Source organism: Cibotium barometz, chromosome 27 (assembly GCF_041138505.1).
Source record: "Cibotium barometz isolate CiBa-2024 chromosome 27, ASM4113850v1, whole genome shotgun sequence".
Classification (NCBI taxonomy): Eukaryota; Viridiplantae; Streptophyta; class Polypodiopsida; order Cyatheales; family Cibotiaceae; genus Cibotium; species Cibotium barometz.
Window position 1 is genome coordinate 24,538,097 of NC_141072.1, and position 23,072 is coordinate 24,561,168.

Consider the following 23,072-nt stretch of genomic DNA (forward strand, 5'->3'; position numbering starts at 1 on the left):
GTTTATATATACATATATAATTTATGTGTGTGTATAATCTATTTATGTGTTGAAATATATTTATATATATATCAATATGTATTTATGTACATTTGTATATATGTATATATACATACATATCCATATATATGTATATATACACACATATATATATATGTTATAATTATGTAATTATATTTATCTTTTATATATGTGTGTGTGTGTAATAATTATATATATAAAATTCATGTATTTATAGTTATCTTATGTGTGTGTTTATATAATTATCTTATATATATTTGTGTATAATAATCATACATATATTTATATATTTTATAAAATAAAAAATAATTTCTTAAAATTTTTAAAACGCTGTGTGTGTGTGTGTGTGTGAGTAAAAGAAAGGTAGGGTTTTTTTGCGTGTTAAGTTTTTTGTTTGTTGAGAGGATTTTTGTGTGTTATCTTTGTAGAGTGCATTGTGCCATATATTTTGTATGGTAGGTTTATAAGAATCCAAGTTGCACTTACACCTAGGGAGAGTGGATTAGTTATAGAGAAACTCTCAAACACTCTCACACAGCAAGAAAAAGGGTGTGCACTTATGTGTCTTTAATTAAACACACATGTATACACACAAAGGCTAAGCACACCCAAGTGCATAGGTCCAAATATCCATGTACACACACAATGTATTCGCATTAGTATATTTGACACACATTGACGTATATAGTATTCATGCTTCTACTTATATAATTGTATGTATGATTAACAGATGGAAGAGATGACTTGCATTTTTTTTAGCACATGAGAAGTAATCTTTCCTTTGAGGAAAGGGTGAATTTAGTTGTCGAGTTTGAGTGTCGTTATTGACTTGCATTTTTTTAGCACATGAGAAGTACTCTTTCCTTTGAGGAAAGGGTGAATTTAGTTGCCAAGTTTGAGTGTCGTTATTCCCATGTTCCAAGTTGGTCTGGGCCATGGCCGGTTTATACTGTTAATTGGAACGATGTTTTCCAAATTACTATACGATTAGATTAAGATAAATTAGATGAAAATATTACACTCATGATTATTCAAGAAATACTGAGCTTGATTGATTGTTATGAAATATACTATAATTTCCATGGTGATAGAGATCAAGCACGACAAGTATTCGATGAGGTTATCAAATGTGTCCCAAAGCATAAGCTCCTTCAAAAATAAATTGGTGGTAGATTGTATAAGTATTTTTTATTCTTTCTTACTATCTCTAAGTATAAAAAAGATCATGATTGCTATTAATATATAGCTTGATTATGTTTCATGGAGAGACATGTCATTAAATAACTTAAAGTTGATAACAATAACAAATTGTTGGATACGATCTTCTTTGAGGAGATGCCACAATTGGGATTTTTTTGGATAGCCCAAAATGGAAAGTTCTTGGCTTTGATGGGTGGGATGATATTAATCCTCGATATATTTATAAAGTCCTAGATCCTTACAGGTTAGATGACAATCTCAAGCTCCTTTTAATGCATTGGGATTATTAGATGGCTTTTACATTGTGGGTAGTAGATGTAGTAGCTCCAAGGAAAAGCACTTCATTTTTTGGGAAATATTGAAATGCATTTCATCGAAAAAGTTGGTAAAGATAGTGTAATAAGATTTAAGATTATTGATGGATGGGTCTTCTCTCTCTCTCTCTCTCTCTCTCTCTCTCTCTCTCTCTCTCTACCACCAATAGTTATTATTGCGCATTATTTTGTATTTGGTGTGAAATATAGTTAGGAGAGGGTTAAAAAAATAGAGAGATCATAAGTTTGTTATTTTATGTGTCTTTGTATGTGAATGTGTAGAAGCAAGCACAAGGATGATTGAATCAAATTTCGCACTTTTGAGTATAATTCTCTCTTCAACTTGAGATTTGTTCTTTTGATGCCATCACTGTCTCACTTAATTTTTGTGTTAAAAAGGGATGCATAGAGTGAGGATTACACACAGAGAGAGAGAGAGAGAGAGAGAGAGAGAGAGAGAGAGAGAGAGAGAGGAAGATACTTTTTTTATGTCTTTCTATCTTATGAGTGTTTTGTAATCTAATTGCAAATATTAGTGTAATATTGATGTTAGAAACCTTTCATTTTTTGGACTTCTGCCTTTGAGATTGTTCATAATATATAGAATATACAAATTGTAGTAGCCTTGGAGAATATATGCATTTAGTATCTTATATTAATTGATAAACATTCTTAAAAAAGTAAAAAAAATCCTTTCATAGACAATTATATGTATCACTATGTTCTTCTTTTTGTTGCGGTATACATGTAGGTTACTAGGGTTAGGTATATGTTGGCAAAGATACATAGAGATAATTGTAGAGCTTTAAGATATTAATTTTAGATTTCAGCAAATGGAGCTTCAAAATGATAACTGCTCCAAAGATGTAGCTACTGTGGATGATTCTTCCAATGAAGAAGTAGCTTTGTCTACGCCACACCTGAGTTGATGAATGTTCAAGCTGCAAAACACCTTGCTCGGTGAAGGTCTCCATCTGGACAAACAAGCTCTAAATGGCTACAAACTATTGCGGATACATGCAATCGCACTAAGAAAAATTCGGTTGCTTGCAAGGAGTACTTAGATGCCCTTTGGGATGAGATTCATGGAAGTGGTAGCCAAAGGGGAGATACATTAAGAGATGAGTCAAGACTCATCATCTCCATCACGTCCATGGCAGTAGTGGTCACATGGAGGCAACCCAGCTAGACATGATTTCTTTCATGGAGAACATGCATGTTCAAATTGGGGAATGTCTATGTGGATGTAATGGGCTATGTAAAGAACATGTAGATTCTCTAAAAGATCAAGTGCATACATTAGACATGGAGGTATTGATTCTAAAGATATCTATTAATTGACTCAATGCAATTATGAAAAAGATGTGCCGTGTTTTAGAAGCCAGGGGGTGCTTAGAGATTTTGTGAGAGGGATGATGGTTTTTTATCAAGGGTCAAATTGTGTTCCAACTTTTAGATTTGGCTCCTCATTTTGGTGATATATATGAAGTTTCTATTTTCTCAAATTTAATACTTCTCTCTTCCATCTCTCAACATATTTCAACTCTGCCTTCCTTTATCTCTCTCTCTCTCTCTCTCTCTCTCTCTCTCTCTCTCTCTCTCTCTCTATATATATATATATATATATATACACACACACTACAAGAATGGTCTATACATAGCGACCCTCATATAAATATGAAGAAAATAGCGGGGGTCGCTTTTGTGGATGCTTATGCAACGTTTAAATTGCAGTTGTGTATGCCACCATTGTAGCGACCCTTGCAAACTGGAAATGAGTGGTTTATGCATCGGACTTGCGATGCATAAGCCACCTTTTGTTTTTGGGTCGTTTATGCATCGCGAATTTTTAAAAAAACTAAAATGTGAATGCTCGACTCCTTCCCCTTTGGGTATGAGGACCAGAAGCTGGTCCACTACTGCGAATGCATGGGACTCTGCGGCATACCTCTCGAACCGTTAGTAGCAGCTTCCTTCTAAATGACGAAATGAGTGGTTTATGCATCGGACTTGCGATGCATAAGCCACCTTTTTTTTTGGAGTCGTTTATGCATCGCAAATTTTTAAAAAAAAACTAAAATGTGTTCATTTTCTTCCTCGTTTCGCGCGAACTGTAGCATCTTCAAACTTTTCCACGTTGTGCGTAGTTCGTCTCTCAATCCATGCTCACGGCGGCGGCCAGGTAAGGTGTCGTGACTCACAATTTTGTCCCTCCTCTGTTGGCTGAATCAAATTGCAGATATGTTAGGGAATACCTGCCTTACAACCCTATACAAAAGATCTGGCCTTTGATGGATCTTGCCTCATGTGATGAAGTCATATTCCCAAGATTCTAGGCTGTCAAAGATATTATCTTCAAGATCATGTACCACCACTGCCTTGCATCTGTGAAATATGTTAATGTAATCTATATTCTCTAGTAGCAACTACCTTTGAAGATCCTCAACATCCTTATTTATTTGCAAGTAAAATAATGAATGCAAAGTTTATGGTGGGACAGTCAGTGTGGTCAACACAATTTGTGCATCTATCATATCCCATTCTTTAGGCCACACATGATGTGACTTTCTAAATTAGATAGGTCCTCCAATGAGTTCCTCTTCCACTATTATTTGTGGGTAGCTAACATGTCCCTCTCTATGAAGTGACCATTAGAATTAGGATTCTGAGCTAGATAAAGTAGGTGACCACTGACAATGGAATGAAGCTTTAGGATTTCCAATGACTTGTACATCTATGAATGAGATGAATCTAGCTGGTTATGCATTGATTAGGATTCCTATAGGTCATCATCCATGCAACACTATATTTCAACATTCGCTATTATATGTTCAAATGCCCACCCTATTATTTGATTCAAGGGAGATTCCATTGTCTCAAGATGGATTCAACCCTCTCTCATAGGTTATACAATGTCGCACCATAAGAGGCTCAATATGTTTTTGATACTCTGAAAGAGGACTTCCATCAATCTCGCCAGGATTGGAGCAAGCCTATTCCTCAGGTTACTTATAAATTGCAGCTACCATCTCTGGTACAACCAATCTATCCTTGGTGGCTCTTTTGTGGAGGGGGTGTACTTTGCCTCCCGTGGGTTTTATGAAGTTCACCTCACCGATGCCTTGCAGAAGCAGCGTGTGCTTGAAATTTCTCCTTTATTTTATGGCAGGAAAATGGTACATGCTATGCCATGGTTCCCCAATAAGGACGATCAAAGTCTCATACGACATCATTGTCCTGTCTGGGTGGAGGTGGTTAATTTCCCAGACTATATGCGAGAAGAATTGCTAGGATTGACCGCTGCACTGGGCCAAGTTATCTTCCCCCTCGCCCTGCTGGGAATCGTAATAGATGTTGTTTTGTGGGACACAGATACCCCTACCCTCCCCTCCATTGCAGTCGAGGTTGAAGGTTTGCCAATGGGCCAAAAGTACTTTGAATTGAAATGGGAAATTTTGCAGGTGCTTGTTTTTCATGCCATAAGTACGGGCATCTGGCCTCTGAATGCCCTACTGTCTTGCATCCCCCTCCAGCCACCACTGCTATACCTTCTCCCTTGGTTCAGCCCACTCATAAGCAAGAGACTACTGGGTCCAAGAATTTGGATAAAAATGCCTCCAAAGTTGGGAAAGTGGCTTCGCAAACGCTAGCCATAGCTAAAGGCAAGGACAAAGGTAAAGAGAAAGAGAAAGAGAAGGCCCCTGATAATGATGGTTTTTAACAGCCCAAGAGGGTGTTGAGGCAAAGACCCCTTCAATCTCGCCACTAGGATGCATCTACTCCTACTCCAGGCCAAGCCTCTACCTCAGCCACTCCCCCGGTTCTTCTCAATTGGGTTGGAGTTCTCAAAAAACACATTCCTGTTTGTGAGTCTGAGGAAGGGCTATCCTTTGACCCAGGGAAGGAAGGGCTGCAGCCCATGATGGCTGATGCTTAAGCACTCTTTGGTTGTATATTCTTGGTCTCCTCCTTTGTATATATCCTCATGCTTGACAAACTCCATTGTGTCACTCTTAATGTACAGGGTCTCTGCAATCCTTCTAAAGTGGAGGCTAGTGTGGAATTATGTTTTAACTAGGCAGCCGGGCATTCTCTGTTTGCAAGAACATAACCAACATTCTATGGCTGGCCAGGCTGGCTATTTTGGGGGCTATGATATCCACTATGCAGGTACTAAGCATTTCTCGGGTCTTTGCATATTGGTCAAACATGAACTGTAGCCCCAGCTTGCCTTCAATGATTGTGATGGCAGATGGATGGTGATTCAATGTGATGTCAATGGTGATATTTGGGAATTTGCCTCTATTTATGCCTTGCAAACTTCTGCTTCCAGAGCTTCCATGTGGCATGCCATTGCTTCTTACCCATGGCGATCTTGTGCTCTTCTTGGCGGGGACTTTAATAACTCTCCCATGCCATCAGACAACACTACTCATAGATCTCATATGATCCCTTTTGAAAAGCGATCATGGGAGGAGTTACTTACCATGACACATGCACAAGATTTATGGACAACTATGCACACTGGAATAGTGGGCTACATCTATCATCATAATGCCTTTACTAACTACTGGGCTCGCTTGGATAGATGGTATTTACTGTATGCTCAACAATATACAGATTTCAGTCTTCATATTGAGGTTGATCACTCTCTTGATCTCTCTGACCATGCTCCTTTATGGCTGAATATTCAGTTTGGCAGCCCTGGGATGACATGCCTTTACATTCCATTCGGATGAAACATAACAATAAAGAATACCTGCAGCATGCACAATTTCAACAATTGATCCGATATGCCATAATTCCTCTTACAGCCCATGTCCATTATGACTGTAATTTTGCATGGCAACGCCTTGTGAACAGGCTTCAGCATGCTATTCATGAATATGGGAGTAATTTCATGCCTGACTGGAGAGCTAAAGTTCAGCATGCCAAAGCAGTAGTTCAGTCCTTGACTGCACATTCCCAATTGCAGCCCCTCTCCTCTCAACAAATGGACACTCTCTCTCAGTCACAACAGCTCTCTTGCAAGCTAATGACCGATGGAAATTGGCCAAGTGGCAGGTTCGGGCAAGGATGACAATTCATGGATAAAGGCTGCTCTTCAAAATCTTTCTTTCAAGGGTTACATGCTTCCAAGAGGAAGACCTCTTGCCTCAGAGTCCGTAAACTGGATGGTGAATGGACTCGGTCTTTCTCAGAGCTCCAACATGAATGCTTTTCTTATTTTCAAAAATTGTTTGCACCCCCGCTACCACTTCTTTGCACGAATTACAAGCTCGGGATACTCTTTTATAGCATGTTCTTCCCATTCTCAACCCACAGGAAGCTCTCAAACTTGATATGCCTTTCAGTGATGTGGAGCTTGATGATGCCTTGTCCCATCTCAGCACTGGTAAGGCACCAGGGTATGATGGCCTCACGGTGGAATTTTTCTTACACTTTTGGGAAGACCTTAAAGGTGTTATCCTGCAAATGATTAATGAGGATTGGCATATAGGAGTACTCCCCCAATCATGGAAGCATGGCATAGGTAAACTCATCCCCAAGCGGAATTTGTGTGAGCATCTCATGGATTGGAGGCCCATCACATTGATGCCTGTTGCAAGTGCCTTATGAGGGTCTGCATCCCTTGCAATATGGCTTTGTTCCTAGGCGGTAGATCCATGATAATATTGGCAATGCTCTCATGGCTATTGAATATGCAAAATATTCTGACCAAGATGTTTTTATTATGCAAGTGGACTTTGCTAAAGCTTTTGACACGGTCAACTGGGATTTTATCTCACAGACAATGGCTCAGATGGGATTCGGGCCAATCAGATCAATTGTTTAAATTGTGCATGCTGCAGGTATCCTTTATTGATATGTTTCATCCGAATGGAATGTAAAGGCATGTCATCCCAGGGCTGCCAAACTGAATATTCAGCCATAAAGGAGCATGGTCAGAGAGACCAAGAGAGTGATCAACCTCAATATGAAGACTGAAATCTGTATATTGTTGAGCATGCAGTAAATACCATCTATCCAAGCGAGCCCAGTAGTTAGTAAAGGCATTATGATGATAGGTGTAGCCCAATATTCCAGTGCGCATGGCTGTCCATAAATCTTGTGCATGTGTCGTGGTAACTCCTCCCATGATCGCTTTTCAAAAGGGATCATATGAGATCTATGAGTAGTGTTGTCTGATGGCATGAAATCCTTTGAGCCAAGACTCTATATACTGTGGGAACTGAACGGCAAATGCTGCTAAAACTGCTTGGAAATACTTGAGTCACCCCTGACCTGCCTGTGGAAACCTTTCACCTACCATCTCCGTCGTTCCTGAAGCTCTGAACCTCCTGAGGTGATGTTGGAGCAAACTTTCGTCTTCTATGGAAGAGAAACCCCCTGCTGCTGCCAGTTGAAGCCCAAAACTTATGTCCTCCTGAAGCTCTGAACCTCCTGAGGCGATGTTGGAGCAAACTTCCTTCTTCTGTGGAAGAGAAACCCCCTGCTGCCAGTTAACTGCTGCCAGTTAAAGCCCAAAACTTATGTCCTCCTTTGATGATGGATGTCATTCTTTCCCAAAGAGTTCATGGGCAAACATGTATGCCTTGCAGATGCAAGATGGACTCCTAAGATGACTGCTAAGATATCTGCTATGCAAACCATGTGCAACCCTATATGCTGTGCAAGAATGCAGATGGATGGGTTACTAATGCATACCTAAGGGAAAATCCCTAAGGGTGGCCTGCAAGATTTTGAGAACTGGGCTTAACTGTGCGGAAGCGATTAACATGATGTCTGACTGAATGACTGATGGAATGAACATGATGTAAGGCTGGTTACCCTGTAACGCTCTGATACCAATGTGGCATGTGAGGCTTCGACCGTAGTAATCACAACCTTAGTCTAACTAAACTGCACTTAATGATGTACCTAAGGGAAAATCCCTAAGGGTGGCCTGCAAGATTTTGAGAACTGGGCTTAACTGTGCGGAAGCGATTAACATGATGTCTGACTGAATGACTGATGGAATGAACATGATGTAAGGCTGGTTACCCTGTAACGCTCTGATACCAATGTGGCATGTGAGGCTTCGACCGTAGTAATCACAACCTTAGTCTAACTAAACTGCACTTAATGATGTTTAAGAGATAGACAAATATGTGTCAATGCAATGCAGCTATATTAGATGATGAATGCAGTTACAATGAGATCCAAAGGGATGTATGCTGTCCTAGATGATGTCTACCCCTGGAAGAGAGGGAAACATGCTGAATAATGATGAAGGATGGCTGAAAGATGGCTGTCCTGACTCCAATGCTGAGTTCCACCACTTGTATGCTGGTATCCCTCTATGTAGGAGTTGGGAAGATGGCTGAATATGCTGATGCGTGGATGCGCTGCTGTTCCCAGCCCTCTTGGTGTAGAAACACTGAAGGAACACACTATTGGATGCTGAACTGTATCCCTCTTTGCTCCTAGGAAGGAAACCGCTGAAGAGATCCAAATGTCTATGCTGAAATGATGCGTTTCTTTATATATGGGGAATTTGTGCTGGTCGGCCTGCTTGGCTGCAGTCGGCCAGCTCTGAATATGCTCATGACTGCCATTTAAATGCCATAAATGCTTTAAAGGCTGGTCGGCTAACTTGAATGCTGTCGACTGCCTCCACAAGCCCCAATGCTTTTGTCTAGATGGTTAATATGATGCTACAATGCTGAATCCAACCCATAGCATGTGGTACATGCTGAAAACATTCATTTAAATGTCCATAAAATGCCTGATAAATCCTGATTAAATGCCTGATGATGCCATGCCATAAAATAATGCCATGTCACTGTACACCTGAATGGTGTGCACGTGACATTCCCCGCTGCTAGACTGTTTTGCTGGGTGGTATACCTGGCAACCTTCGACTCCTCTGTGATCCTTTGCCTCTAAACCGCTGCCCCCTTCTGTCTTCTGCTGCCGGGACTGAGGTCGTTTGCAGGAGTGAAATCCTTTGAGCCAAGACTCTATATACTGCGGGAACTGAATGGCAAATGCTGTTAAAACTGCTTGGAAATACCTGAGTCACCCCTGACCTGCCCATGGAAACCTTTCACCTACCATCTCCGTCGTTCCTGAAGCTCTGAACCTCTTGAGGCGATGTTGGAGCAAACTTCCGTCTTCTGTGGAAGAGAAACCCCCTACTGCTGCCAGTTGAAGCCCAAAACTTATGTCCTCCTTTGATGATGGATGTCATTCTTTCCCAAAGAGTTCATGGGCAAACATGTATGCCTTGCAGATGCAAGATGGACTCCTAAGATGACTGCTAAGATATCTGCTATGCAAACCATGTGCAACCCTATATGTTGTGCAAGAATGCAGATGGATGGGTTACTAATGCATCCCTAAGGAAAAATCCCTAAGGATGGCTTGCAAGATTTTGAGAACTGGGTTTAAGTGTGCGGAAGCGATTAACATGATGTCTAACTGAATGACTGATGGAATGAACATGATCTAAGGCTGGTTACCCTGTAACGCTCTGATACCAATGTGGCATGTGAGGCTTCGACCGTAGTAATCACAACCTTAGTCTAACTAAACTGCACTTAATGATGTTTAAGAGATAGACAAATATGTGTCAATGCAATGCAGCTATATTAGATGATGAATGCGGTTACAATGAGATCCAAAGGGATCTATGCTGTCCTAGATGATGTCTACCCCTGGAAGAGAGGGAAACATGCTGAATAATGATGAAGGATGGCTGAAAGATGGCTAGCCTGACTCCAATGCTGAGTTCCACCACTTGTATGTTGGTATCCCTCTATGTAGGAGTTGGGAAGATGGCTGAATATGCTGATGTGTGGATGTGCTGCTGTTCCCAGCCCTCTTGGTGTAGAAACACTGAAGGAACACACTATTGGATGCTGAACTGTATCCCCCTTTGCTCCTAGGAAGGAAACCGCTGAAGAGATCCAAATGTCTATGTTGAAATGATGCGTTTCTTTATATATGGGGAATTGGTGCTGGTCGGGCCAGCTTGGCTAGTCGGCCAGCTCTGAATATGCTCACGCGACTGCCATTTAAATGCCATAAATGCTTTAAAGGCTGGTTGGCTGACTTGAATGCTGTCGGCTGCCTCTACAAGCCCCAATGCTTTTGTCTAGATGGTTAATATGATGCTACAATGCTAAATCCAACCGATACCATGTGGTACATGCTGAAAACATTCATTTAAATGTCCATAAAATGCCTGATAAATCCTGATTAAATGCGTGATGATGCCATGCCATAAAATAATGCCATGTCACTGTACACCTGAATGGTGTGCACGTGACATTCCCCGCTGCTAGACTGTTGCTAGGTGGTATACCTGGCAACCTTCGACTCCTCTGTGATCCTTTGCCTCCGAACTGCTGCCCCCTTCTGTCTTCTGCTGCCGGGACTGAGGTCGTTTGCAGGAGTGAAATCCTTTGAGCCAAGACTCTATATACTGCGGGAACTGAATGGCAAATGCTGCTAAAACTGCTTGGAAATACCTGAGTCACCCCTGACCTGCCTGTGGAAACCTTTCACCTACCATCTCCGTCGTTCCTGAAGCTCTGAACCTCTTGAGGCGATGTTGAAGCAAACTTCCATCTTCTGTGGAAGAGAAACCCCAAAACTTATGTCCTCCTTTGATGATGGATGTCATTCTTTCCTAGAGAGTTCATGGGCAAACATGCATGCCTTGCAGATGCAAGATGGACTGCTAAGATGACTGCTAAGATATCTACTATGCAAACCATGTGCAACCCTATATGCTGTGCAAGAATGCAGATGGATGGGTTACTAATGCATCCCTAAGGGAAAATCCCTAAGGGTGGCCTGCAAGATTTTGAGAACTGGGTTTAAGTGTGCGGAAGCGATTAACATGATGTCTAACTGAATGACTGATGGAATGAACATGATCTAAGGCTGGTTACCCTGTAACGCTCTGATACCAATGTGGCATGTGAGGCTTCGACCGTAGTAATCACAACCTTAGTCTAACTAAACTGCACTTAATGATGTTTAAGAGATAGACAAATATGTGTCAATGCAATGCAGCTATATTAGATGATGAATGCGGTTACAATGAGATCCAAAGGGATGTATGCTGTCCTAGATGATGTCTACCCCTGGAAGAGAGGGAAACATGTTGAATAATGATGAAGGATGGCTGAAAGATGGCTGTCCTGACTCCAATGCTAAGTTCCACCACTTGTATGCTGGTATCCCTCTATGTAGGAGTTGGGAAGATGGCTGAATATGCTGCTGCGTGGATGCGCTATTGTTCCCAGCCCTCTTGGTGTAGAAATGCTGAAGGAACACACTGATGGATGCTGAACTGTATCCCCCTTTGCTCCTAGGAAGGAAAACGCTGAAGAGATCCAGATGTCTATGTTGAAATGATGCATTTCTTTATATATGGGGAATTGGTGCTGGTCGGCCAGCTTGGCTGCAGTCGGCCAGCTCTGAATATGCTCACGACTACCATTTAAATGCCATAAATGCTTTAAAGGCTGGTCGGCTGACTTGAATGCTGTCGGCTGCCTCCACAAGCCCCAATGCTTTTGTCTAGATGGTTAATATGATGCTACAATGCTGAATCCAACCCATACCATGTGGTACATGCTGAAAACATTCATTTAAATGTCCATAAAATGCCTGATAAATCCTGATTAAATGCCTGATGATGCCATGCCATAAAATAATGCCATGTCACTGTACACCTGAATGGTGTGCACGTGACAGCAATGGCATGCCACATGGAAGCTCTGGAAGCAGAAGTTTGCGAGGCATAAACAGAGGCAAACTCCCAAATATCACCATTGACATCACATTGAATCACTATCCATCTGCCATCACAATCATTGAAGGCAAGCTGGGGCTGCAGTTCATGTCTGACTAGACCCGAGAAATGCTTAGTACCTGCATAGTGGATATCATAGCCCCCAAAATAGCCAAAGAGAATTAGCATGTGAATGAATCCATGGTGATGGCTGGAGGAAAGAGTATGTCATCCTAACCGTTAGGTCAGAAAGAATAACAGGACGAGAATTTGAGCCCACCGGGTGTAACTGCCAATCCTGTAATCTGTCCCTGTTAGATAAAGGAGGGATGGGAAGAAAAGGCTGCAGCAAGTCAGCAATTTTCCTCCAAATGAACCTGTGATGCATGGCTAGTGGATAGGAAGCCATAGCCCAAGGGAAGGAAAGCATTTGACCAGTAGCATCAACATCATTTATGCACCTAATCCCCAATTTGCTGAGATTGTATGTCCGAATTGGCTCTTGCAGGGCCAATGGAGAATCAAAAACAGCACTCCAGTAAATGCTTTTCTGCCCCCGAAGGGAATTGGCATGAGACAAAAGGAAGGGTGCCCAATGAGCATGCGAAAGGACTTGTTTCCAATCGCAAAATAAGTGAAGTGGCAAAAGGGCAGCCTGGGATAGAACCTACAAATCTGCCCAAAATGACCTCCCAGTGATCAATGATCCATGCACCATGTCCAGAAGTGCGTAAGGCCGTGCACATGGTTGCAAGCATATGAGTCCATGGCTGCGTCTGACGAAAAAAGGTGAGTAGGAGAGGATTTTTCCTTGCCAAGACATGATGCGCAATATTCAGCACATTCAATCCGCCATGCATCCTCGGGGAACAAACTTTTGCCATCCGCATAAGTCTTAAAGCTTTAGCACAGAAGACTTTGTTTTCCATAACAGCTCCATAGTCTGAGACATGAAAGCAGAAGTATCCTGAGAGGTCCAATGTATCAAAGGCAAATAGTACGGAACATAGGCCATGATAATCGACTGGACAATCCGGAGCCTAACATGGAGTGGCCAGGTGGAGAGCTTCCAGTAGTGGAGCTTGGCATGAAGTTTGTCAAAAATCCAATTTAACTGTTGTTTCCTATAGTGATGTACTAGCCAATAGGGTAACCAAGATGGCGGACCACATCATAGGGTCGCATAATGTGTCCGGGCCATAAAAGAACATGCCAATCATATAAATGCAGAGGTATGAGGCTAGATTTGTCAAAATTGACATGCAGGCCAGCAGCCATGCCATATATAGAGAGAGTGTCCATAAGAGTCTTCAACTGCTATGGAGAATTATGCTGCATAAAGAAGGAGTCATCTGCATATGCCTGAGCCATAAAGGGAGGGGCTCCAGGAATCTGAAGACCAATGAGAAGGTCCTGCGCGATAAGATGATCCAAGTATCTGAGAAGTGGGTGAGTGGCAATGGCATATAAGAGGGCACTGAGTGGACACCCTTGTCTGACCAAACGACCCAAGGACCAAGATTGAGAAAGATGATTGCCAAGGATGCATTGGGCTGTAGAGTCAGCATACAAGCAGTAGATGACATTAGCCATTCCATAATTCCTCTTACAGCCCATGTCCATTATGACTGTAATTTTGCATGGCAACGCCTTGTGGACAGGCTTCAGCATGCTATTCATGAATATGGGAGTAATTCCATGCCTGACTGGAGAGCTAAAGTTCAGCATGCCAAAGTAGTAGTTCAGTCCTTGACTGCACATTCCCAATTGCAGCCCCTCTCCTCTCAACAAATGGACACTCTCTCTCAGTCAACAGCTCTCTTGCAAGCTATTGACCGACGGAAATTGGCCAAGTGGCAGGTTCAGGCAAGGATGACTCAATTCATGGATAAAGGCTGCTCTTCAAAATCTTTCTTTCAAGGGTTACATGCTTACAGGAGGAAGACCTCTTGCCTCATAGTCCGTAAACTGGATGGTGAATGGACTCCGTCTTTCTCAGAGCTCCAACATGAATGCTTTTCTTATTTTCAGAAACTGTTTGCACCCCCTGCTACCACTTGTCATGTGCATCATAGATGCCATGGACATTCTCAGGGCTAGATCCAGAAAAGGCAACCAGATAAAGAGTATGAACTAGTAGAAGATAGGTAGAACCAGAGTGTAGGAGCTTCAGGTGTAACATCTGAGGTGGACATGGAGCAGGACTTGGAGCAAGAAGCAGTCGGCTGGTTCCAGAAAGGACTGTCGGCTGACATCAGCAAGACAAGAGATGAGTAGGCTGGTTGCAGAAGGTGTCGGCTGCCCATAGCCATGGTCGGCTGAACCAATACATAGAGGCAGTATAGCAGGTGCTAGGGTGTGTGTGGACTGGAAAGCAGTCGGGCAGCAGCATGCGCAGGAGTGATCCAGTCGACTGTGTTTAAAAGAGCATTAATAAATTTATGAACTGGCCGACCAGTTCCCCATGCATTTAAAGGGGCTATAAATAGCCCAAGTGCTCCTTGTTTTTAATTATTCAGCCCACTAGGGGTTTGAGTCAGTAGGAGTCCTAGTTTGGGACTGAATTTTGGGGTGTTATCACCTTTTCAAGAAGGCAGCCAAGGGCTGCAGACATGTAACTTTTTGTACCATAGATTATACTGAATTTCCAGCACTTCTCTCGCTCTCTACTCTCTCTCTATATCTGCGTTTTTGCATCAGATGGTGCATTTTTGCATCAGATGGTTTCCAAGAGTGTTTAGGGCTGAAACAAGACTACCCAGAGCTTCCGCGTGCTACATTGGTATCAAAGCATCAGGCTCAGCAAAGCTAAAAACTGAATCAGTCCCAGATGATGGTGTACAGGTCCAAGGTACAGGAAAGTACACGGATTCGAAGCCCAAGGCAAGAACACAGATCGGGAAGAACTCCCAGGAGGTTTGTTGGTGGTGTTCCACAGTGCCAGATGGGGATGGCAGTTCCGTGAGCCAGATAGGTTCTCAGGTAACGGTCCCAAGGGAGGTTGATCCTCCAAGGGTGATGTGAGAGTGCCAGACTCAGTTCCAGGAATGAAGACCAAGACCGTGTTCAGAGTTAGGGCAGGAATGGATTGTGGACTAGAGGAAGACCAGATGCATAGATCTTCATCAGAGACAGAGTGGTTTTAGAACAGGCAAGGTTTTCAGAGAAAAAGGTTTGCGAGGAATGGATGATGACAGATGGACTTCGGGACAGGATTGGGATGATGACAGTCATCCAAGAGCAGGTTGGATTCCCGTCATCAAGTTTAGCAGAGGGGGATGTCATGTGCATCATAGATGCCATGGACATTCTCAGGGCTAGATCCAGAAAAGGCAACCAAATAAAGAGTATGAACCACTAGAAGATAGGTAGAACCAGAGTGTAGGAGCTTTAGGTGTAACATCTGAGGTGGACATGGAGCAGGACTTGGAGCAAGAAGCAGTTGGTTGGTTTCAGAAAGGACTGTCGGCTGACATCAGCAGGACAAGAGATGAGTAGGCTGGTTGCAGAAGGTGTCGGCTGCCCATAGCCATGGTCGGCTGAACCAGTACATAGAGGCAGCAGGCAGGCACTAGGGTGTGTGTGGACTGGAAAGCAGTCGGGCAGCAACATGCGCAGGAGTGATCCAGTCGAGTGTGTTTAAAAGAGCATTAATAAATTTATGAACAGGCCGACCAGCAGTCGGCCAGTTCCCCATGCATTTAAAGGGGCTATAAATAGCCCAAGTGCTCCTTGCTTTTAATCATTCAGCCCACTAGGGGTTTGAGTCAGTAGGAGTCCTAGTTTGGGATTGAATTTTGGGGTGTTATCACCTTTTCAAGAAGGCAGCTAAGGGCTGCAGACATGTACCTTTTTGTACCATAGATTGTGGAGGCAGCCGACAGCATTCAAGTCAGCCGACCAGCCTTTAAAGCATTTATGGCATTTAAATGGCAGTCGTGAGCATATTCAGAGCTGGCCAACTCATCATTTCAGCATAGACATCTGGATCTCTTCAGCGTTTTCCTTCCTAGGAGCAAAGGGGGATACAGTTCAGCATCCAACAGTGTGTTCCTTTAGCGTTTCTACACCAAGAGGGCTGGGAGCAGCAGCGCATCCACGCATCAGCATATTCAGCCATCTTCCCAACTCCTACATAGAGGGATACCAGCATACAAGTGGTGGAACTCAGCATTGGAGTCAGGACAACCATCTTTCAGCCATCCTTCATCATTATTCAGCATCTTTCCCTCTCTTCCAGGGGTAGACATCATCTAGGACAGCATAGATCCCTTTTGATCTCATTGTAACCGCATTCATCATCTAATATAGCTGCATTGCATTGACACATATTTGTCTATCTCTTAAACATCATTAAGTGCAGTTTAGTTAGACTAAGGTTTTGATTACTACGGCGAAGCCTCACATGTCACATTGGTATCAAAGTGTTACATGGTAACCAGCCTTAGATCATGTTCATTCCATCAGTCATTCAGTCAGACATCATGTTAATTGCTTTTGCACAGTTAAACCCAGTTCTCATGATTACTGCGGGCTGCGGGGTAGGCATGACGGCACCGCGCGGCACGAGGGGGGGCTGTGGGGGCGTGACAGCACGGCCCCGGGGGGGCTGCGGGGGCGTGACGGCACGGCACCGCCAGGGGGGACTACGGGCTGCGGGGCATGACAGCACGGCACCGCCGGGGGGGCGGACTGCGGGCTGCGGGGGTGTGACGGCACGGCCCAAGAGGGCTGCGGGGTGTGACGGCACGGCACCCCGGGGGGGCTGTGGGGCATGACGGCACCGCGCGGCACGAGGGGGGCGCGAGGACGGCACGGCACCGCCGGGGGGGTGGGGGGGCGTGAGGGCACGGCTTCCGCGGGGGCCGGGGAGGGTGTTCGGGCACGGCACCGCGGGGGCCGGAGACGTGAGGGCACGGCTCCGGCGGGGGCCGGGGAGGGTGTTCGGGCACGGCACCGCGGGGGGCGGGGGCGTGAGGGCACGGCTCGGGGGGGCCGGTCGGGGGGGCGTGAGGGCACAGCACCGGGGTGTGAGGGCACGGGGGGGCACGGCTCTGAGGGGGCCGACCGAGAGGGGGGGCGTGAGGGCATGGCTTCGGGGGGTGTTCGGGCACGGCACCGCGGGGGTCGGGGAGGGTGTTCGAGCTCACCGGGGTGATGGCACGGCACGGCTCCGTGGGGGCCGGGGGAGGGTGTTCAGGGCACAGCACCGCGGGGGCCGGCGCGGGGGGTGTTCGGGCACGACACCGCGAGGGCCGGGGAGCGTGTTCAGGCACGGCACCGCGGGGGCCGAGGGAGGGTGTTCGGTCACGGCTCCGGGGGGCCAACCGGGGGGTGTTCGGGCGCGGCTCTGGGGGAACGGCCGGGGAGGGTGTTTGGGCACGGCTCCCGGGGGCTGGCCGGGGGGTGTTCGGGCATGGCTCCCCGGGGGGGCGGCCGAGGGGGGCGTGAGGGCACGGCTCTGGGGGGGTGTCTAAAGGCGATTCTCAGCTTGGCTGGCCTCCTTCCTTTTGCGCTGAGCAAAAGGAGCCTTTCTCCTCACTTTTAGAGCTGCGATTCACTTTTGGCATATGCCTTTCTGCTGATATAAATGACCTTAGCCAGTTTTGGTGTGCGATTTCCTTTGAAGGCTAGATCTAGCTCTAACACGCACCCCCAGCCCTTATGCTCTCTCTCTCTCTCTCTCTCTCTCTCTCTCTCTCTCTCTCTCTCTCTCTCTCTCTCTCTCTCTATCATATGCCTTAGGGACATGGGCTACCCTAGTGGCCTTTAGGTTTCCATACTTAGGAAATTGTAGAAGAGTTAATCCATAGCAAGCTGCGAGGAGTTAATCCACAGCAATCCACAGCTGGCTCGTATTAAACTTATCTATCCTTCACTAGCTACTTGTAGCCATACCATCTCGCTGTACTTGTGCTCATATCAGAGCCTTACAATATCTTTAGGACTACCTCTCACTAAATAGCTTAGGTGTCACGTGCACACCATTCAGGTGTACAGTGACATGGCATCATTTTAGCATCATAAGTATCATCAGGATTTATCAGGCATTATTCAGGCATTTAAATGAATGTTTTCAGCATGTACCACATGGTATGAGTTGGTGGATTCAGCATGGTAGCATCACATTAGCCATATAGACCAGCATTTAGGGCTTGTGGAGGCAGTCGACAGCCTATTTACATCAGCCGATAGGATGCTACTTCAGTCGACCAGCATTTATGCTATTTTTGGCATAATATATTCAGTCATGGGCTTTTGCATCTGGCCAACTGCAGCCAGGCTGGCCGCCGACTAGCCCCCCTCACCCATATACAGCATTCAGTTCAGCACATCATCATCATCTATCATCAGCGCATCTCAACGCATCTCAAATAGCAGCATTCAGCAGGGTGTTCTCCAACGCATCTCCTCCAGGAAGCTTTGGGAGCAGCATATCCAGCCAACGCATCAGCACATTCAGCAATGCATCATCATCAGCATTCATCTTCAGCAAACGCATCTATTCTCCTCAGCGTTTCCTTACCAGGTAACAGGAGCACATCTGCGTTTCATCATCAGGTCAGCATAGCATCTGTTCCAAAGCATCCCTTCAGCATTTCCTTCCCAAGAGACAAGGGAAAGATAGTGGACAACAGTTCATTCATCATATCAAAATATTCAGCATATAGGCAGCATATTCAGTAGTATAGATCCCTTTGGATCTCATTGTAACCGCATTCATCATATAATATAGCTGCATTGCATTGACACATATTTGTCTATCTCTTAAACATCATTAAGTGCAGTTTAGTTAGACTAAGGTTGTGATTACTATGGTCGAAGACCTTTACATGTCACATTGGTATCAGAGCATTACAGGGTCACCAGCCTTAGAGCATGTTCAGTTCATCAGTCATTAAATCAGACATCATTTTTATCACTTCTGCACAGTTAAACCCAGTTCTCAAAATCTTGCAGGCCACCCTTAGGGATTTTCCCTTAGGTTTGCATCAGTAACCCATCCATCTGCATTCCTGCACAGCATATAAGGTTGCACATGGCTTGCATAGCAGATATCTTAGCAGTCATCTTAGCAGTCCCTGCAAGGCATACATGTTGCCCATGAACTCTCTGGGGAAGAATGACATCCATCATCAAAGGAGGACATAAGTTTTGGGCTTCAACTTTATGTAGGGGGTTTCTCTTCCACAGAAGACGGAAGTTTGCTCCAACATTGCCTTAGGAGGTTCAGAGCTTCAGCAACGACAGAGATGGTAGATGAAAGGTTTCCAGAGACAGGTCAGGGGTGACTCAGGTATTTCCAGGTAGTTTAGGAGCATTTGCCATTCAGTTCCCGCAGTACATAGAGTCTTGGCTCGAAGGATTTCACTCCTGCAGACGACCTCAGTCCCGGTAGCAGAAGACAGAAGGGGGCAGTGGTTCGGAGGAGAAGGATCACAGAGGAGTCGAAGGTTGCTAGGTATATCACCCAGCAACAGTTTAGCAGCGGGGAATGTCACGTGCACACCATTCAGGTGTACAGTGACATGGCATCATTTTAGCATCATAAGTATCATCAGGATTTATCAGGCATTATTCAGGCATTTAAATGAATGTTTTCAGCATGTACCACATGGTATGAGTTGGATTCAGCATGGTAGCATCACATTAGCCATATAGACCAGCATTTAGGGCTTGTGGAGGCAGCCGACAGCTTGTTTACATCAGCCGACAGGATGCTACTTCAGCCGACCAGCATTTATGCTATTTTTGGCATAATATATTCAGTCGTGGGCTTTTGCATCTGGCCAACTGCAGCCAGGCTGGCCGACCAGCCCCCCTCACCCATATATATAGAGACTTCAGCATTCAGTTCAGCACATCATCATCATCTGTCATCAGTGCATCTCAACGCATCTCAGATAGCAGCATTCAGCAAGGTGTTCTCCAACGCATCTCCTCCAAGAAGCTTTGGGAGCAGCATATCCAGCCAACGCATCAGCACATTCAGCAACGCATCATCATCAGCATTGAGTACTTCATCTTCAGCAAACACATCTATTCTCCTCAGCGTTTCCTTCCCAGGTAACAGGAGCACATCTGCGTTTCATCATCAGGTCAGCATAGCATCTGTTCCAAAGCATCCCTTCAGCATTTCCTTCCCATGAGACAAGGGAAAGATAGTGGACAACAGTTCATTCATCATATCAGAATATTCAACATATAGGCAACATATTCAGCAGTATAGATCCATTTGGATCTCATTGTAACCGCATTCATCATATAATATAGCTGCATTGCATTGACACATATTTGTCTATCTCTTAAACATCATTAAATGTAGTTTAGTTAGACTAAGGTTGTGATTACTACGGTCGAAGACCTTTACATGTCACATTAGGAGCTTCTGGTGTCCATCCATGGTTCTTCTAGTAATTGTCCTTAATGTATGTATTAAATTTGATTAATACAGGTTGGTGACATCTTTATTACAGGATGAAGGGCCAGCACACATGGAACTAAGAGAGAGCATGTACACATGGTGCATCTTGCACAATTGGAACCTAGAGCAGCTATAGTGCTGGAGCGCGAGGAAGAAGGAAGTCTGGTTCACGCGTGAAGAGTGTTTCATGGCGTGAAAAAGAAGTTCACATGCGATAAAAAAAATGAATTTTATTTTTCACATGAAGTCCGGTTCACGCGTAAAGAGTGTTTCACGGCGTGAGAGAGAAGTTTACGTGGCAAAAATAAAAAAATAATAAAAATCAAAATTTAATCCCACATGAAGTCCGGTTCACACATGAAACAGAAGTTCACGTAACAAAAAAATTTATATTTTTTTCAAAATTTAATGCCACGTGAAGTCCGGTTCACGCGGCCAAAAAAAAACACTATGGAAACCACCCCTATTTGAAGGCCCGTAACTCCTAAACCGTATATCTGAATCTCTTAAAACGTATATCCGATGAAGGTGCTCTAGGGCTAATTGAAAAGTTGACATTGAGCTCTTTGACTTTGGACTTGATCATCCGAAGTCAAAATCGATCATTTTGCCCTCCGACCAGCAGCCTCAAAATTCGAGACAAAACAACACAAAAACCACAAAAAATTAATAAAAAACAGCACCGACGAGCCATATTCGGGCTATTTTTTGAGGGTCTAAACGATAAAAATAGAGACGAATCAAGGAAACAAAGTTGTAGTACTCCAAAAATACACACGCAGGTGGAAGAGGCAAATTCAGAGGCAGGGGGAGTCAAAGAGGCCGTTGAAATTGTCAAAGGCAGTATAATGATGCACGTGAATGCTATTATTGTGGTAAACCTGGACATGTGCAGGCAGAATGTTATAAGAAGCAGGCTGACATGCAAAATGGAAAAGTGCAGCAAAACAACTATGCATCCTCAAGCAGAAATAATGAGGATAATGAAAGGTTGTTTGTTATGCAGCATGTCCTGAATGCCATGTCTGAAAATGTTGATGCAGCACAAAAAGATGATGTATGGTATGTGGATTCAGATGCTTCGAACCATATGACAAGTCATGGGGAGTGGTTCAAGGAGATGAAAAACCCGGAAAGACCAGGTTTTGTGGAAACAGGGGATGACACTGCTCATCCAATTGCCCATGTTGGAGATGTGCCATTGTCTATGCAGGATGGCAAAGTGAAGTACCTTGCAGATGTACTTCACATTCTGAACATAACAAAGAATCTGGTTTTAGTTGGCGAGATGATTGAGCAGGGTTTGCAGGTTCGGTTTAACCCTGATGGTTGTTATGTTGAAGACTTTAAAGACAAGTGCAAGTTGGTTGCAAAAGGCAACAAAGTGGGCAGAATGTTTACGTTGAATGTAGACATGCCTGAAATGAGTACTGCGATGTTTGCAAATGGTTCAGGAATTGTTGCAGCAGACACAGACATTTGGCATAAAAGAATTGGACATGTGAATGTGCAGCGAATGAAGTCTATGCAGACTAAAGGAATTGTGTGACAGGGCTGCCAAAGTTTAAAGTGGAAGGTATGTAGAGAATATGTGAAGCATGCCAATTTAGAAAGTAAACAAAGCATGTATTTCCACGTAATAGATATGTGAGCAAAAATGCACTAGATGTTGTGCATTCAAATGTATGGGGTCCTACGAAGACCATGTCTATGGGAGGCTACAGATATTATGTGACATTTATTGATGACCACAGAAGGAAAGTGTGGGTATATTTCATGAAGGAGAAGAGTGAGGTGTTCACTCACTTTCAGAATTTCAGAGTTTTGGTTGAAAAACAAACAGGGAAATATGTAAAGTGCCTAAGGTCAGATGGAGGGGGAGAGTACTTCTCCAATGAGTTCTCTGAATTTTTGAAGCAGAATGGTATTCGGAGACAGTTTACATGCAGATACACTCCCCAGCAAAATGGAGTTGCTGAGTAAAGAAACAGGCACATTGCTGAGATTGCACGAGCATTGATGGAAGAGAAGAATATGCCGCATAGCTATTGGGCTGAGGCTGTTTCTACAGCAGTATACATCATGAACAGTACTCTAACTGCAGCCATACATGATGTAACTCCAGAGGAGAGGTTTACTGGCAGAAAACCTGATTTGTCTCATCTGAAAGTCTTTGGATGCATTGCATATGTGCATGTGCTAGATGAGCTGAGAACTAAGCTGGATCCAAAAGCTGAAAAATGTGTGTTTATTGGATATTCCCTCGAGCAAAAGGGATACAGGTGTTATAACCCTGCTACACGTGAGTTGAGGGTAAGGAGGG